At 34.9% G+C, this 18,979-nt stretch overlaps 1 protein-coding gene across 3 annotated transcripts in view; it reads left to right on the top strand.

Moving 5' to 3' along the window:
* The window catches only part of ERBB4 (erb-b2 receptor tyrosine kinase 4), a 1,164,817-nt gene that overhangs the window by 278,812 nt on the left and 867,026 nt on the right, over positions 1 to 18,979 (top strand). The window lies entirely within an intron of this gene.

The raw sequence follows: 18,979 nt of genomic DNA, 5'->3' as shown, positions 1-18,979 counted from the left end.
TGGTGATTTATTGAGGTGCCACAATATCATAGACTCTACACCTATGGAAATATAATGATGAACAAAATGAAGCAGTACCTGAAAGAACTCGCAGTGCATATGTTTTGCTTCTTTATTTGGGGGTGAAATCCTTTGGAATCCATTGCAGTCACAAATTCCCATTATATGAGCTCAGTAAACACATATTTTAAAAACAAAAGATTAAATAAATGAACTGTCATCAGTTTAAAACCTGGCATTTACTATTACCCCTTCTCAAATATATTGCTTCTTAACACGATGTATGGCTTTGTGTCTTGCTTATCAAGGATGCTTAAGGTTCATAATACTAGGAATACTCCTCTTGATCTTTTCAGTCCAAGTGTATTGCAGCCCACTGCCCTTAAATCTCTCTGCCAGCTTATTTCTAATATACTTCATTTCCCCTAGCTTGCTGACTATTCTCTCATGTGATAAATAACTCTGCCTTATCAAGGTCAGTTGGAAAGCCCCCTTTTACATATCACCTAAATTTTAGCCAGGTGCCACTGATCGGAGATTAATGTAATGGCACCGTGGCAAGCACTCAGGCTTGTCTTAATTATGCTAAGGTTGCCGGTTCATCGTTTCTCTTCATCTGTCTCCTGCTTTAGGGAACACTAAACACTATGTCATTAGATTGTCTGTTCCACAACATTGGCCCTTTGCATTTACAAAGTCATCAGATGGCTTATGACATAGCTTTTCTAAGAAATTAAATTAAACAAATAGTGGGAAAAAATTAGGGGTAGAGTGCCTTTAAAAAAAGAGGTTTTGAGTTGTAATTAGAGGGAAAACAATCTTGTATGTTCCATGGCAATTTCCCTCTGAACAATAAACTGCTTACCCGATCATAGGGCACATTGTGATTCTGACTGATCTCAGATATGAATAATTGTGGGATTTATTTACTTTCAGGAATGAAGGCCTGTTCATAGATACTATTGGCTAGACTCCATATGCACATTGTCAGAACCCTTTCTTCCCACTGTCCCTTCCCTTTGTGAATGACTAACTTCCATGGAGAAGAGATCCCCAAGCCATATGTCCTACATTGGTGTTTAATCACCTCATCTTTTTTCGCCTAAGGTCCCCACCTACTTTCCAAAAGGCATGCCAGATTTGTCTCTTATTGAGACAAATAAAAACAGTTCAGAGTCCTGGGTTTTCAAATTTGTGATACTTGTTTTGTTTTTGCTCTCCAGATAGTAATATGCTTTTTATGAGGGAATTGATATCAGAAGTGGGATATTCTCTTGATTTCAGTAATGCAATTAAAAATCTTTTTTGAATGAATACTGTGTTCTAAAGTTGCTCAGCCATGGGGAGACACATGAAAATGAAACAAACTCAAGGCACTTGGGATAAAGATAAGCTTTTGCTTTTTGTTTGTTGTTGGTTTGTTTGTGATGAAGCTTTGTTTCTACTTCAGGAACCACTAAATTTTGTCCATTTTTTTTTTTTTTAATTTTAAAATGATCCAAATACTTTAGCTATTTGTGATAATAAAATTCAATCATTTTTGGCAAAACACATGTTTGTGTGTGAAACCTACCGATTATAAATACATATATATGTATTTACATTTATAAATATTACAAAAAAGTAAAATCCATTTATGTTACCAATTGATATTTATTGTTCATATTTTTTTGTATTTCAGTTAAATCAACAAATACAATTATAAATTTAAAACTTAATTTTATCAAGGTATTCCTAAAAATAGAAATTATTTTATTCAGAAACCTTAAGTCTAATGGTCTACACAGGCAATGCTTGCCTCTTTTCTAGTTTTCTCAAGTATAATCTTGCTTTAAGAATCCTTTCTTAGAAGCGTCTTCTTTTTTGCCTTTGAAAACTTTCTCATAAAGAATGGAGGTGATAAAAAAGGAGCCTTATTTTATCAGTCTTTGTTAAAAACAAACAAACCAGAAAAACCAATGTCTTCTAGTGCATTCATCAAGAAATCACCTTGATGATTTCTCTTGCCTACTCTTGGGGTCACCTCCAATTCCTTCTGGTTCCCATAAAAATGTATCTGACCTTTTGTCCCATTATTTTAGATCCTTTTTGGGTGATTTAAGCTAACCTGATAAACTAAATTTCTTTAAAGTCTGTAGTAATTACTTAATTTGCTGTCTGAAGAAACATGTGATGTAGACTGCTGCCTAGTACATGCCGAGAAATCTTATCAGATCCATCAATTCTGATAGCAAGTCTTTATTGAGTGCTTATTATTGCTTACCATGCACCAGATATTATGTGAGAACACAAATGTGGAAAGAGGTAACACCCCTTTGCTCAAGGAGTTTATAATTTACTTGCAAAATAAGGTGTTTTTCAATTAGTTGTAATAGGAAGCAGTGCCTTGTTAAGTGTAATAATAGTGCAGGTAAAATGTTGCCAAAGTTCTGAGAAGGGGCAGAACACTTCTCACTGAGGTAATGAGACAAGGCTTAATGGAAAAGGAAGCACATGAGATGGAGGTCAGTGATGGATATGATTAGACATATGGGCATTCTGAAATAAAGGAATAGCATAGGCAAAGGCTCAAAGGCATGTGACTATTTCCCATACACCGAGAAGAGTACATGTTATTCAGCTATTTGGAAAACGGGATGTGGGAATCAAGGTGGTGAATGATATGGTTTGCAAAAGCTAGTGATAGCCAATCATGGGAACATTTCCTGAATGTCAAACTAAGTTTTATAAGTGGTGCTCTTTGGGCACTACTGATTTTTTTTTTTTTTTTTTTTTTTTTTCCCAGCCTTGATCACTATAATCTTAGATTTGCCTTATGAAAAGCTAGGGTCATATCAAAAGTATTGGAGGAAGTTAAAAATGGGATAAAGCCTGGGGGACATCATGCTTTTCACGTTCTAAAGCTTTTGCCTTGGGCATAGAAACTTTGAGTCTTTTAAAAATGGTAATGAGAAACTAGTAATCTCAAACTTTGTTAAAAACTGGACTTTTAAGTTTGCTGTAGAACCTCATTTTTCCCAGATATAAAATACTGGGAAGATTTGTCTGTGCTGAACTTTTAAAGCGTTTGTCCTTTGATTCTCTTGACTTGGCTTCTGCTCCCTCTAAAGCAGGGTGTAGACATATATGTATCATCCTGGCAGCGCTTTCCTTAAATATTCTGTGGTGTTCTGTGGTATTATTATGAAATCTACCTGGAGGAATTCCAAGTCAAAAGGTCGAGCTCCTATTTGTGGGATAAAAAGAGTAGGTTTTTATCAGAAGTATATTGGGAAGATTCCCATTGATTCTCAGTTGTATATTAGAACAAGAGAGCACTAAAGGTAAGAAAGATACAGTGAAAAGTATAAAAAATCATTTTAGAAGGAGTGAATAGTGATGTTTTCCAACTGCCAAGCCTATATGCTTTGTGATTTTGGGGGATAAGTTTTAACAAATAAGAAAATATTAAAGAAATTGTGGGGAATATCTAAATTTGTAACCATAAAATAAGTTTAAAGTTTCCAATAACTTCTGGTACCCTTTTCAAAGAAGATGTTCTGAAAGTTGTAGATGTTGGATTAACAAAAAGAGCTGGTATTGCTAATCATCAGATCATCTCCCTCTCTTCCTTTCATTAACAAATGTATATTTGTTATGTTGGACATTATGAAAATTCTGAAGGTTTGAATCAGGTGAGACTGCTTCTTAATAGATTTCCGATTATGGCAAACAAATAGGCACTAAATAAGAAATTAACAGAATTTTAAATATTAATTACAAATTAAGATAACTGCTTACAGAAATTAATAGGACACTGTAATATATAGTGAGTTTTCTGGTTATCTATTGCTATATAGAAAATTCCTGCAAAAGTCGTTGGCTTAAAACAATTTATAAGAATAGATTTTATCTCATTCTCTGGGACAGATATTAGGACACAGTGGAAATGATTTGTAGACAATGTTCTACAATGTCTAAGGCCTCATCTAGAATGAATGAATAGCCAGGGACTGGGAGAACCAGGAGCTTATAAGGCATTCATATCTCTTCCTCTCTCTCTCCTTCTATCCCTCTACCCACTCTGTCTCTGTTTCAGCATAAAGTCTCTCCAAATCTCTAGGTTGAGCTTCCTCACAACATGGTAGCATCAGGGTAATCAGACTTCTTAAATGATGGCTCTGGGCTCCAAGGCCAAATATTTCAAGAAAGAGGAAAATGGGAAGTAATAGTCCTCCTAAAGGTTAGGCACAGAATTGACATAGTGTCATTTCTGCTGTTTAAAATTGGGAAAGGTAGTTACAGTCCAGCCAATATTCAAAGGGAAATCTCCCAGACCACCCAATTGGGAGGGCCATCAAAAAGTATACAGCCATCTTTAATCTGCCACAGAGAGTAGATGATGGGAGGAGGAAAATGTGAGAAAATGTGATGAAAAAGAGATATAGTTAGCTAGGATCTAAAGAATGAGAAAGAATCAACCATAGAAAGAGCCCAGGGAAGGCTATTCAGATGCAGAGGCCCTATGACTTTAGCTGTAACAATATCAGTATAGCTATCCAAATTCCATAAATCCCTGCATGTAAAATTCTTAAGGATATACTAATATTTTTTTCACTAAGGTCATAATTCCTATTTTATTTTTAAACATCTGCATTTATGGTTGTCAGAAGTGCAAAAATAATGTCTTTTAAATGTATATGTATATTGTTTTTAAGGTCAGTTCTGCCACACATATTGTCAAAGTGCTATCTTATTTGCTGTCACGGGAAATCTGGTAAATGTAGTTTTAGGTGAGCAAATGGCACATCTCAGCCAACTGTGGGAATTTCTCATAGAGAATACTTGTGTCTTAGTGTCTATGCAATGGTTACTAAACACAAAAGATCTAAGTGGAAGCAAAAGAATGATTACATTTTTTGTGTGACACTTAGAGTATTAGGCATATGGTGTTATGGTGTCCAATTCTGGAAAAAGAGAAAAGCAATATATATGTGCCACAGAGGCATAAAACAAAACCAAGTGTATTATGAATCAATGGGCCATCCATAATTGGGTTAAGCATATTCAAAATGTGAGACTTCTTCCAAAAAGTTTGCTGTACAAGGTAAAGAGAAACTGCAGACTTTATCATTTTATGACTCTGGTCTTTTGACTCTCATCATGTTATCTCATCATTTTATGACTCTGGTCTTTTGACTCTCATCATGTTATCTCATTACATTAACACTGAGACAAGGAACTGGCAATTCTTGAGTTTGTATTTATTTGTATGGCCGTAGCTATCTCCAGCTACTTAAATTGAGTGAATAAAATTAAATTCACTAACAATTTCTAAAGGTGGAAAAACCTAGACTGTAAGTATTACAACACTCATTGATATCTGTTGATAGCATATGCACACTCTGTTGAAGTCCATCTCATGCGTTATCAGTTGGGTTTCCCCACACAGGAGTAAGTGTGAACATGTTCTACCTACTGATGTGGCTGGAGCCACAACCCAATTTTATACTTCTTGAAGGTATGAGTTGAGCACATCTCTCATAAAGCATGTTCATACGTGTACCTTCCTATTTCTTTGATTTCTCCCTGGCATACTGTTCCTAGGGATCTGATTAAGGTGGGTAAGTAGCCAGAGGAATTTCAAACTGCACATTTGAACCAGAGTAACTTTAAAAGAGCAGGTGGCCTTTTGAACTGCAGAAGTTCATGCAATGAGATGGTAACAGATCTCCACTGTTTTCTAGACATTTCTGCTCTTTCTCTTGAGTACCTAGTTATCTGGATTTAGCATTGTTTATCATGTACATTGTGTAACAGAAAGGATTTTCAAACCACATATACTTTAATTTTTTGGCTATATTTTAAATCATTTTATTATTGCAAAAAAAGGGCAATGTCTTGTTAAATGATCCTACTTTAGCTCAAAACGTTCAAAACAATAAAAAGCTCAATATAAATTAAATAACTTGAACATACTAATTCCTTCTTTGAATATAAAATTTAAGACAGCAGTTAGGCTCTCTAGAATTCTTTTAATTCATGGCTAGTGTTTCTTTCTGATATGATAGTTTGATGAAAAATGATCAAAATATGAATGCTTTATAATCTTTTACAGAATTTTGTTTGCAGCTTATGGTAAGAGAGCAAGACTTAGCAAACTATGGCCCAAGTACTAAATCTGGCTGTCACCTCTTTTTGCAGGTGAAATTTTATTGGAACATAGCCATGTTCATTCATTTATGTATTATCTGTGACTGCTTTCATGGTATGAAACAGTTAAACAGCTGTGACAGAGACTTTACGGTCTGCAAAGGCTAATTAATATATTTACTTTCTGACGCTTTAAGAAAAGTTTCTTGACTCCAGAAATAGAGAATGAAATGCATATGTGAATTAACTCAGATAATAATAATACTTTATTTAAAAGTACAACTATTTTAATAGCTATGTCCCTGCTATATTTTGGCAAAAATTCTAAAATACATGTTTATCTGCAAATAGATCTGAGATATGCTAGGGCATGTTGTACATTGTATAGCAAAATTAATGTTTCAAAGAGCTACATAAAGCTTTGCATGTCTTCGGTATCAAGAATCATGAGATACTTGATATTTTTGGTATTAAATTTTATCTAATTCTTCTGAATATATGCCTTTTTATCTTGTTAAATCAGAAGGTCAAAGTGGAAAGCATAATTGAAATAGTTTTATTTTCTTGCAATTTCCAAGATATTGTCCACACAATTACAGTGAAATTCCTTGGCTACATTATAACCTTATTCACACTTTTCTGTTTCCCCACCTCCCACACCTATATCTAGATCTTGTGGGACATTTAGCGATTCCTGCCTTCTTGCTTCTAGAGCATGTTAACTAGAAATTACACTAGGCAGTTGAAAATGGTATTCGTAGTTTCCTTGGCTGCTCAAGCAAATACCATGCAATGGGTTGGTGTAAACAATGGGAATTTATTAGGTTTTGAGGTTAAAAGAAAGTCCAAATCAAGGCATCACCAAGCAGATGCTTTCTCCCTGAAGACTGTGATGGTCTGGGGCAGGCTGCCTGTGGTATTACACATGGTGGCTTCTCTTGGCCACCCCGTTCAGTTTCAGGTTCTGCTGAATTTCAGCTTCTTGCTTCCTGTGGCTTTCTCTCCCTCTGTCTGAATTCCATTCCACTTATAAAGGACTCCAGTAATAGGATAATGATCCATCCTCATTGAAGTGGGCCGTACCTTAACTGAAGTAACCTCATCAAAAAGTCCTACTCAGAATGGGTTCACACCCAGAGGAATTGATTAAGTTTAACATGTTTCTAGAATGCCCACAGCTCCAAACCACCACAATAGTGGTGCGTGAACCTTCTCTGCTGGATAGATTCATTCTCCATTGGGCATATTCAGACAGTTGTAAATAATGATTACTATGTATGTTGACACGGTCATCCCATAAAAAATATCCCTTATCCACTAAGAATTCTCTGAGTACAGTTACAATGCTATTGGGCTGTACAGTTATTTCCTTGTGCCATATCTAACATTACATCTGACCTTCATAAAGAAATGAGACTGGTATTTTTTGTGTGTGTGGATATTTTGTTGAAGTAAAATAATGACCACTCCTTATTCAAATCCTGAGTTTCTCTACTAAAGCAGTCACATAAAATGTGTACATTGAAATAAGCTAAGGTAAATTGGCAGTCTAGTTATATTCAGATGTGGGATGTGGAGGTTTTGTTTCTGTTTTTAACTTGTTTACAAGATCTGGGATCTTGTTTACCTGTGAGCTTGCCTCTGTTATTGTGCATCAGTATGCAGTAATACTCCCTAAATTTGTACTTACAAAGTGGTAAATGGGTAATTTTCATGGGGAATTATTTTCTTTCTATTGATATCCTCTTTTTCCATGTTCTGATTTCGAAAACATTATGGTTTATTGAAATGCATGTTCACAAAGCAGCTCTTCAATTTAGCTTTTCCCATTTGATTAAGGCTTGTTGTGTAAGGAGCAACTGAATTTGGTGGTGTGTAATATTTTGGCATTTTATGCTCTGTGTGTGCACAGTTGTAATTTAGAATAGCTCTGACTAGCATTTAATCATCTACTCTGAATATTTGGGCATTCGTGTTTAGTTGCTAAATCTAGATTTCAAAGCCCTGGACTTCAGATATATATTAGTTATAAAACTATGAATTTGTAGTCTTTGTTACAAATAAGAAATAAATCAGCATTAGGAATGCTAAACTAATAACACCTAATGCCATGTGAACAAAACTGAATACAAACTCTCTCATTCATTTTTGTTTTGAGAAAATTTAACTTTTTACATTTTTTCATCTAAAAGCCCAATTTCTACTTAGGACTACTTTAGCCGTGGTTTTAATTTTAAACTTATTTCATTTTATTTTGAAATATTTTATTAGCCTGAAGAGATATTCCAAGAATAATCCACTAATAATAATAATGTCATCGCTAATTTTTCTCCTCAGTTGGAATATGATGCTTTTTCTTTACAGCACTTCATTCTTCTGTAGGATGATCTCCTTGTGAGAGAGGCTGTGCCTTTCTATTTGGAACATTCTCTTAGCAGCAGTAGTGAAAGATTAGTAGTTTCAATACGTAACTGCCTTGACCTCTCACTTTAAAAAATCGAAAACCTCCTTAGAACCCACTAGGAAAGACCCAGAAAAAACCAGCAAGTTAGCCTGAAAGTGCTAACATGGTTCTCTTTTGCAATAACAGTCCGTGTTTGATTTTTGAAGGAGGCTTTCCTCCTAGAACAAGTTTCCATTCAAAGCTCTTCTGCCTGAGGACAGAAATCTCTGATTAAAAGTCATTCCCTTTGGACAATTATTTCTTATTCTTAAAGAAAATTAATGTCTGTTATTACAATATCCCTCCTCCTCGTATTAGTTTTCAGAGAAATGAAAGGAATTTCATCTCTAAGCATAAAGTTAAGGGCAAAGGAAGGGGGAAGGAGAGACAGGAGAGGGGTGCAGACAATTGAAACGGAGGATCTAAGTCACTCAAACCATGCTATGATTATTTTTGAAGCACTAGCATTCTTTTAAAGGGTATTAGAGTTCAAAATGAAAATTGCTTTTGCAGCAGAGTGCACCATCAGGTCTGTGGGGACCGATTAGCACAGTGGCTATGTGTGTCCTATATACTATATGCCGCTTCAGTGGTTACAGCAACACATAGGACATGGAGAAGTGAAAACTTTGATTCATAAAAGGACCTTATGTGACTCACTGCTGGCTTTATATTTAAAATATGTTTGATCATTTACCACCTACATTTCGACTGATTCACAAAGACAAATTAATTGATGGATTAGATTCAGTCTGTTAGTTTGCAGGATACGCAGAGAAAGATTTTCTTGCGTCATAAAGTATGTTTTGCAAATTCAGTTTCCAATCTCCCTTTCCTCTCTTTTAACTTGTATTAGTAAGTTTTGAGATCCATTTATGCTGAATGGTACTCAGGGGATGGTGTCATGTTTGAGCAGTGAAGGAAGAAACTGAAATATATAATTGTATTTTAAAGAAACATTAGAAACCCCAAAATTAATGGGCTAGAATCCACTTCTCTTATACTCTAGCTAGCATGTAAGGTGCTGAGGATAGGGCCCATAAAGGTATTTCTTAGGAAATGAATCATCTATTTTACTTTAATAACTTCAATCTAGAAGAAATCTGATAATTGATATCCTGATACCAACTCAAATTACTAAGACTGGATTTGACTAATTAATTAATTTAGGTATCACCTTGTACTAGTTTTCTTAGAGGAAAAGTGACTACAATTTTAGAAATGTATTAATAATTAATATGAAAAAATTTTTACATTGAGAATAAGGAAATGGATTATTAAACTGGATATAAAAGAGAAAGCAAAAAATACACCATAGTTTTGTTTTTTTTTTTAACACACAACCAGTATACATGAAAGAATAAAAAAAGTTTTCAATAGACTAACACTTGTGATGGGATCCTCTGCTTAGAACAGAATAAAAAAAAAATTTTATTAAGCAAGAACTTTGGGTTAAGCTTTCAACACATTGCTCTTTTTTTTTTTTTTTATCTTCATTTTATTGAGATATATTCATATACCACGCAGTCATACAAAACAAATCGTACTTTCAATTGTTCACAGTACCATTACATAGTTGTACATTCATAACCCAAATCAATCCCTGACACCTTCATTAGCACACACACAAGAATAACAAGAATAATAATTAGAGTGAAAAAGAGCAATTGAAGTAAAAAAGAACACTGGGTACCTTTGTCTGTTTGTTTCCTTCCCCTATTTTTCTACTCATCCATCCATAAACTAGACAAAGTGGAGTGTGGTCCTTATGGCTTTCCCAATCCCCTTGTCACCCCTCATAAGCTACATTTTTATACAACTGTCTTCGAGATTCATGGGTTCTGGGTTGTAGTTTGATAGTTTCAGGTATCCACCACCAGCTACCCCAATTCTTTAGAACCTAAAAAGGGTTGTCTAAAGTGTGCGTAAGAGTGCCCACCAGAGTGACCTCTCGGCTCCTTTTGGATTCTCTCTGCCACTGAAGCTTATTTCATTTCCTTTCACATCCCCCTTTTGGTCAAGAAGATGTTCTCCGTCCCACGATGCCAGGTCTACATTCCTCCCCGGGAGTCATATTCCACGTTGCCAGAGAGATTCACTCCCCTGGGTGTCTGATCCCACGTAGGGGGGAGGGCAGTGATTTCACCTTTCAAGTTGGCTTAGCTAGAGAGACAGGGCCACATCTGAGCAACAAAGAGGCATTCGGGAGGAGGCTCTTAGGCACAACCATAGGGAGGCCTAGCCTCTCCTTTGCAGCAACCGTCTTCCCAAGGGTAAAACCTGTGGTAGAGGGCTCAACCCATCAAACCACCAGTCCTCTATGTCTGTGGTCATGTTAGCAACCATGGAGGTGGGGTAGGCGAATACCCCTGCATTCTCCACAGGCTCCTCAAGGGGGCACTACATCTTTTTTTTTTTTTCCTTGTTTTTTTTTTTTTTTTTTTTAACTTTCCCTTCTTTTTTATATCAACTGTATGAAAAAAAAAAGTTAAAAAGAAAACAAACATACAATAAAAGAACATTTTAAAGAGACCATAACAAGGGAGTAAGAAAAAGACAACTAACCTAAGATAACTGCTTAACTTCCAACATGTTCCTACTTTACCCCAAGAAAGTTACATAATATAGCAACATTTCTGTGAACTTGCTCCTACTATATCCATCAGAAATTAACAGACCATAGTCATTCCTGGGCATCCCCAGAACGTTAAATAGCTTATCTGTTCTTCTTGGATTATTGTTCCCCCTTCCTTAATTGCTCTCTATTGCTAGTTCCCCTACATTCTACATTATAAACCATTTGTTTTACATTTTTCAAAGTTCACATTAGTGGTAGCATATAATATTTCTCTTTTTGTGCCTGGCTTATTTCGCTCAGCATTATGTCTTCAAGGTTCATCCATGTTGTGATATGTTTGACGAGATCGTTCCTTCTTACTGCCGCGTAGTATTCCATCGTGTGTATATACCACATTTTATTTATCCACTCATCTGTTGAAGGACATTTGGGTTGTTTCCATCTTTTGGCAATTGTGAATAATGCTGCTGTGAACATTGGCGTGCAGACATCTGTTCGTGTCACTGCTTTCCGATCTTCCGGGTATATACCGAGAAGTGCAATCGCTGGGTCGAATGGTAACTCTATATCTAGTTTTCTAAGGAACTGCCAGACTGACTTCCAGAGTGGCTGAACCATTATACAGTTCCACCAACAGTGAATAAGAGTTCTAATTTCTCCACATCCCCTCCAGCATTTGTAGTTTCCTGTTTGTTTAATGGCAGCCATTCTAACCGGTGTTAGATGTTATCTCATTGTGGTCTTAATTTGCATCTCTCTAATAGCTAGTGAAGCTGAACATTTTTTCATGTGTTTCTTGGCCATTTGTATTTCCTCTTCAGAGAATTGTCTTTTCATATCTTTTGCCCATTTTATAATTGGGCCGACTGTACTATTGTCATTGAGTTGTAGGATTTCTTTATATATGCAAGATATCAGTCTTTTGTCAGATACATGGTTTCCAAAAATTTTTTCCCATTGAGTTGGCTGCCTCTTTACCTTTTTGAGAAATTCCTTTGAGGTGCAGAAACTTCTAAGCTTGAGGAGTTCCCATTTATCTATTTTTTCTTTTGTTGCTTGTGCTTTGGGTGTAAAGTCTAGGAAGTGGCCGCCTAATACAAGGTCTTGAAGATGTTTTCCTACATTATCTTCTAGGAGTTTTATGGTACTTTCTTTTATATTGAGATCTTTGGTCCATTTTGAGTTAATTTTTGTGTAGGGGGTGAGGTAGGGGTCCTCTTTCATTCTTTTGGATATGGATATCCAACTCTCCCAGCCCCATTTGTTGAAAAGACCATTATGGCTCAGTTCAGTGACTTTGGGGGCCTTATCAAAGATCAGTCGGCCGTAGATCTGAGGGTCTATCTCCGAATTCTCAATTCGATTCCATTGATCTATATGTCTATCTTTGTGCCAGTACCATGCTGTTTTGGCAACTGTGGCTTTATAATAAGCTTCAAAGTCAGGGAGTGTTAGTCCTCCCACTTCGTTTTTCTTTTTTAGAGTGTCTTTAGCAATTCGAGGCATCTTCCCTTTCCAAATAAATTTGATAACTAGCTTTTCCAAGTCTGCAAAGTAGGTTGTTGGAATTTTGATTGGGATTGCATTGAATCTGTAGATGAGTTTGGGTAGAATTGACATCTTAATGACATTTAGTCTTCCTATCCATGAACATGGAATATTTTTCCATCTTTTAAGGTCCCCTTCTATTTCTTTTAGTAGAGTTATGTAGTTTTCTTTGTATAGGTCTTTTACATCTTTGGTTAAGTTTATTCCTAGGTACTTGATTTTTTTAGTTGCTATTGAAAATGGTATCTTTTTCTTGAGTGTCTCTTCAGTTTGTTCATTTCTAGCATATAGAAACATTACTGACTTATGTGCATTAACCTTGTATCCCGCTACTTTGCTAAATTTGTTTATTAGCTCTAGTAGCTGTATCGTCGATTTCTCAGGGTTTTCTAGATATAAGATCATATCATCTGCAAACAATGACAGTTTTACTTCTTCTTTTCCAATTTGGATGCCTTTTATTTCTTTGTCTTGCCGGATTGCCCTGGCTAGCACTTCCAGCACAATGTTGAATAACAGTGGTGATAGCGGGCATCCTTGTCTTGTTCCTGATCTTAGAGGGAAGGCTTTCAGTCTCTCTCCATTGAGTACTATGCTGGCTGTGGGTTTTTCATATATGCTCTTTATCATGTTGAGTAAGTTTCCTTCAATTCCTACCTTTTGAAGTGTTTTTATCAAAAAGGGATGTTGGATTTTGTCAAATGCTTTTTCAGCATCTATTGAGATGATCAATTGATTTTTCCCTTTTGACTTGTTAATGTGTTGTAATACATTGATTGATTTTCTTATGTTGAACCATCCTTGCATGCCTGGAATAAACCCCACTTGGTCATGGTGTATGATTTTTTTAATGTGTCTTTGGATTCGATTTGCAAGTATTTTGTTGAGGATTTTTGCATCTATATTCATTAGGGAGATTGGCCGGTAGTTTTCCTTTTTTGTAACATCTTTGCCTGGTTTTGGTATTAGATTGATGTTAGCTTCATAAAATGAGTTAGGTAGTGTTCCATTTTCTTCAATGTTTTGAAAGAGTTTGAGTAAGATTGGTGTCAGTTCTTTCTGGAAAGTTTGGTAGAATTCCCCTGTGAAGCCATCTGGCCCTGGGCATTTATCTGTGGGAAGATTTTTGATGACTGATTGGATCTCTTTGCTTGTGATGGGTTGGTTGAGGTCTTCTATTTCTTCTTTGGTCAGTCTAGGTTGTTCATATGTTTCCAGGAAATTGTCCATTTCCTCTACATTATCCAGTTTGTTGCCATACAGTTGTTCATAGTATCCTCTTATAATTTTTTTAATTTCTTCAGGATCTGCAGTTATGTCACCTTTTTCATTCATTATTTTGTTTATATGGGTCTTCTCTCTTTTTGATTTTGTCAGTCTAGCTAGGGGCTTGTCAATCTTGTTGATCTTCTCAAAGAACCAACTTTTGGTGATATTTATCCTCTCTATTGTTTTTTTGTTCTCTATGTCATTTATTTCTGCTTTAATCCTTGTTATTTCTTTTCTTATATTTGGTTTTGGATTGGTTTGCTGTTCATTTTCTAGCTTCTTCAGTTGATCCATTAGTTCTTTGATTTTGGCTCTTTCTTCCTTTTTAATATATGCGTTTAGTGCTATAAATTTCCCCCTTAGCACTGCTTTTGCTGCATCCCATAAGTTTTGGTATGTTGTGTTGTCATTTTCATTCATCTCTATATATTTAGGAATTTCTCTTGCTATTTCTTCTTTAACCCACTGATTGTTTAGGAGTGTGTTGTTTAACCTCCAGGTATTTGTGAATTTTCTAAGTCTCTGATGGTTATTGACTTCTAATTGTATTCCATTGTGGTCAGAGAACGTGCTTTGAATAATTTCAATCTTTTTAAATTTATTGAGGCTTGTTTTATGTCCCAGCATATGATCTATTCTGGAGAAAGTTCCATGAGCACTAGAAAAGTATGTGTATCCTGGTGATTTGGGATGTAATGTCCTGTCTATGTCTGTTAAATCTAATTCATTTATCAGATTGTTTAGGTTTTCAATTTCCTTATTGGTCTTCTGTCTGGTTGATCTATCTATAGGAGAGAGTGATGTGTTGAAGTCTCCCACAATTATTGTGGAAACATCAATTGCTTCCTTTAGTTTTGCCAGTGTTTCTCTCATGTATTTTGTAGCACCTTGGTTGGGTGCATAGACATTTACAATTGTTATTTCTTCTTGCTGAATTGCCCCTTTTATTAGTACGTAGTGGCCTTCTTTGTCTCTCAAAACATCCCTGCATTTGAAGTCTATTTTATCTGAGATTAATATTGCTACACCTGCTTTCTTTTGGCTGTAGCTTGCATGAAATATTTTTTTCCATCCTTTCACTTTATTTCACAATATTTATGGACTTAATAATTTAAAGGCATTCTTTCATTGAAATAATTCCCTATTGGAATATTTTTCTTTATTTAGAGAAGTTGTGGATTTATAAAACAATCATGCATAAACTACAGGATTCTCATTTTCACCCTATTATTAATCATGGTCTTTTAAAGCACAATGATGATGCATAATGGTAAACCTGACTTGACCATTTTGACCAGAGGCTGTGTGAAAATTGTCCATGGGAGAGTTGCTAAGGTGCAAAGACAGATTCCTTGTCTGTAGAGCATACTGCATGATTCTCCTTCCAGGAATCTACAGTGCATGTGTTGGGACAGTTCCACTTGGCCCAATCCCATTTTCCAGGCCAGTGAGCTTAATGGCAGGGTAGAAATGAGATGTGTCTATATGCCTTTGGTAATGGCTGAATATATGTTAATGAAGAGCTTTTCCTTGGCTTTCCACCAGGATGGTTAAATATGACCAACTAGAGCTTTTCTTTGGTGAAAAGAAAGCTGCCAGCACAGCTATAGAACCCTGTATAAACAAATTGCATTTGGATTTAATTTTGGACTAGCAAGAATACAAATATTCTCAGATGGCCTGCTCTGCAGTTCTTTACAGTCAAAGGGATTCTGAAACTGAGCACCTTTCTACGGATATATCAACAATACTGTTGGTGTGACAAATCCACCTCCACTCAGTAAGCATCTGATCTATATCTAAGAGATGTCTGGCACTATTCCCGCATTGTGAGCAAAGACAAAGTTGCACAGAACATAACCACTGTCTGATACTTAATGTTTAGGAGAGGAGACAAGCTTAGATAATTATAAATCAATGAAATGGTTTCACTGTTACAATGGCATCTGAGAATTGATTATTCATATACTGCTAAAATCTTGAAATCCAATGTGAAAACAGAATGTCAAAGTATAATTGTGAAAAAACAGGAAAGATGAAGAACTGCTTCTGGTGATAAAGTACTATTTTTATTGGCTCCTCTGTCCATGAGAGATAATTAACATGGTCTTTAGAACTTATTTATTATGGAAAGTTGAAGTAATTGATGAGAGATAAATACTGAATCAGGAACAAGTTTCTATGATAATGTTTTTAAAATATTGTTTGTAGAAAATAAATTTAGTTCATTGAATTGTGAGCTTTTCCCAGAAATAATATATAATTTATGGTCTCTTTTTGATGTCTTAGTTGCTTGAGCATTTAACACACTCCAGATATGCAATTTGGGGCATTGCAGTTCCCCATGGAAATCTTTTTTTGCTATTTCCTGAGAAGAACACCTTTGTTCCTTGGGGCTTTAGGCATACATGGAAACATAATTAATATGAGCAAATCCACTATCATGGTAAACATTTCAGAGCTGTTTCTATGTAGAGATCATAAATGTATATAGATATGATTACACCAATAGATTCCTGGAGTATTTATTTATTTATTATTTGGTGAGAATATACAGTTCTGTCATAGCTTTACATGTAAGTAATTGCTCACATAATCTCCCTTTTGCTATTTGTCTTCTACTGAGCTACAGAAAGAAAATAGAGAGAATGCCAAAATATTTGAACCTGTGGCTCCAACTATTTAAACCCATTGCACTTCACACTTTCTTTTATAGGGCTCCTAAATGAACAATTTTTCCCCCTACTCTTTCTACTTCTTATCCTTCCTAAAGCTGCTTGTATTCAGAGATAGGTTGACAATGAGACTAAATTGTCCAGGCAACTTGTTTCCAAGGCCTTGGGAGTAGCCCAAAATGGGTACACATAATCATGTTTTTGTAAAATTTGAAAAAGGAAGATAATTTAACACAAGTAGTTAACTTTGCTTTCTCTTTCCACTCGGACTTCTTCTGCATAAAACTTCAATTCATAACACCAAAGCGCAGGACCACAAGTGGCAGAGTGGTATATATATACTTTTTTTCTTCCATTGTCATGGACTATATATATATATATATATATATATATATACATACACACAAACACACACACATTGTAGTGCTTGGTTATAGATACATGTGGTAGTGAAGGAGAAACAGGGCTTGATATATGTGGAGCCAGAATCTAGTCTGTGAAACAATTTTCTGAATCAGACAGCTCATAATATAGAAATAAACCTGATGGATGTTTTTCCAAGTTTGACAGCAATTCTAAAAATTTACGTGGTATTACCAATAACAGGTTGTGAAGTTAAAAAAAAAATTATAAAAACTGTATACATGTGAGAAGAAAATCATACTTATTCTTCTATTCTTTCCATAGAAAATGATTTTTCAAAATCTTGCAGTCAAAATTTAGGAAAAAAATATAGAGGTGTATTAGTTAATCAACAAAGATACACTATTTTTGTGAAAGATATGTTTTTGCTTCTCAAATTTATAAAAATAAGTAATTCATTGTCATTTCCTTTCTCATAATAAACATTTACATTTATACGTAGTTTTGTAGATTTAATTTTATATTCTTAAAGAGCTTCCCCCAAATTGTATAAACTTCAATCCTAAAAAACACAGAATCCATCTCTACTTTTATTTTTTCTTCTCCTGTAAAACAAAACAGAAATCCCACTCATCAAATAAAAGAGTTTTCTGATAGCTTTGTCTCTTGCACAATAAGATTAAAAAGCAAAGCTCTTATGAAGCTGTATTTTTTATTGTTACCCTTCTTAATCTTTCTGTGTCATCACAGCTTCTGAATACTGAACAGTGTTTTAACCTTAAAATTCAGTCATGTAGGATTGTCATTGCCCCCCTCTCATGTCTTTTTTCCTTTGGATAGTCTTTGACCAGAATTATTGGATGGTATTTTAATTTCTTTTATAAAAAAAGTTTGGATTATATTTTGGGATTTCTCTCTGGCAAAAGCAATATCTGCTTACTCCTTAAATCCTCATCATTTTGTGGAGTGAATTTTTTATGTATTCAGATATGGCACAGAGATGTTTACATTTTTATCCTTATCTTTTTGTTCACATTTCCTTTACCAATCCTAGCTGATACTGATCTTCACAAATAGCTTATTATTGCCCAGATTTTAACCCATTGAGAATACCTCACTAACTTTCTATCTGATATCTTGCCCTTTATTTTTCCGTTTATTGCTGCCTATAATCAAATTTACCCTGAATATAATAACTGTGTGCAATTATAACAGCATCATAGTCATAAATAATTTTTGTCCTTTATGAATTTGTAGAAAACTTTGATTGAAACTTTGGTCATTATTTTCCCCCAACTCCAATAATCTATATTCTGTCAGGTATGAAGCTTATTAATTTGAAATTGCAGGACCAAAGTAAGCCCATCTTTTATTTCTCTAATTCTCAACCCCTCTTTTTCTTATTTCCTGCTCTACATATATCCTTTTTGTCTCTTCCTTATTTTCTAGATCCCTACATAGCTCACCATATTTCCACACTCCATTTGGCTGGACAGCTCCATTTAAAACCAAATAAAATTTTTATTTTCTCATATTTCCTTCAAAGGTGGACATTCTATGAGGCATATTTATGTCATAAATTTGTGTAGGAAGTGGATTTTTTACTTTACTCTTATTTTTTCCAGTGATTTAAATCAGACCATTTAAAAATAAATATTTATGAGACAGGAATAGAATTACTAGTTTTGCACCATTTTGATAGGGAAGTGCTTAGATTAAAAACACTGGAATATTATGTCTTTAATATTTTGTGATTTCTAGAAATTTGAACTCAATACGTTGTTATTCAATGGAAACATTTTAAATGATATTTTTGCCTCTATTATAACAATATATATTATGTTTTTTAAAGTAACATATCTTTACTTGTAGCCTTGTTTCTTCTTCTTCCCTATAAATATATTCACATGGTTGACTCATTAATTTTCATGGATGAGGACAGAATTCATTGTTTAAACAAGTGGTGCTTTC

The sequence above is a fragment of the Choloepus didactylus genome, chromosome 9, assembly GCF_015220235.1.
Source record: "Choloepus didactylus isolate mChoDid1 chromosome 9, mChoDid1.pri, whole genome shotgun sequence".
Taxonomy (NCBI): domain Eukaryota; kingdom Metazoa; phylum Chordata; class Mammalia; order Pilosa; family Megalonychidae; genus Choloepus; species Choloepus didactylus.
This window is presented reverse-complemented; position numbering and strand designations above follow the sequence as displayed.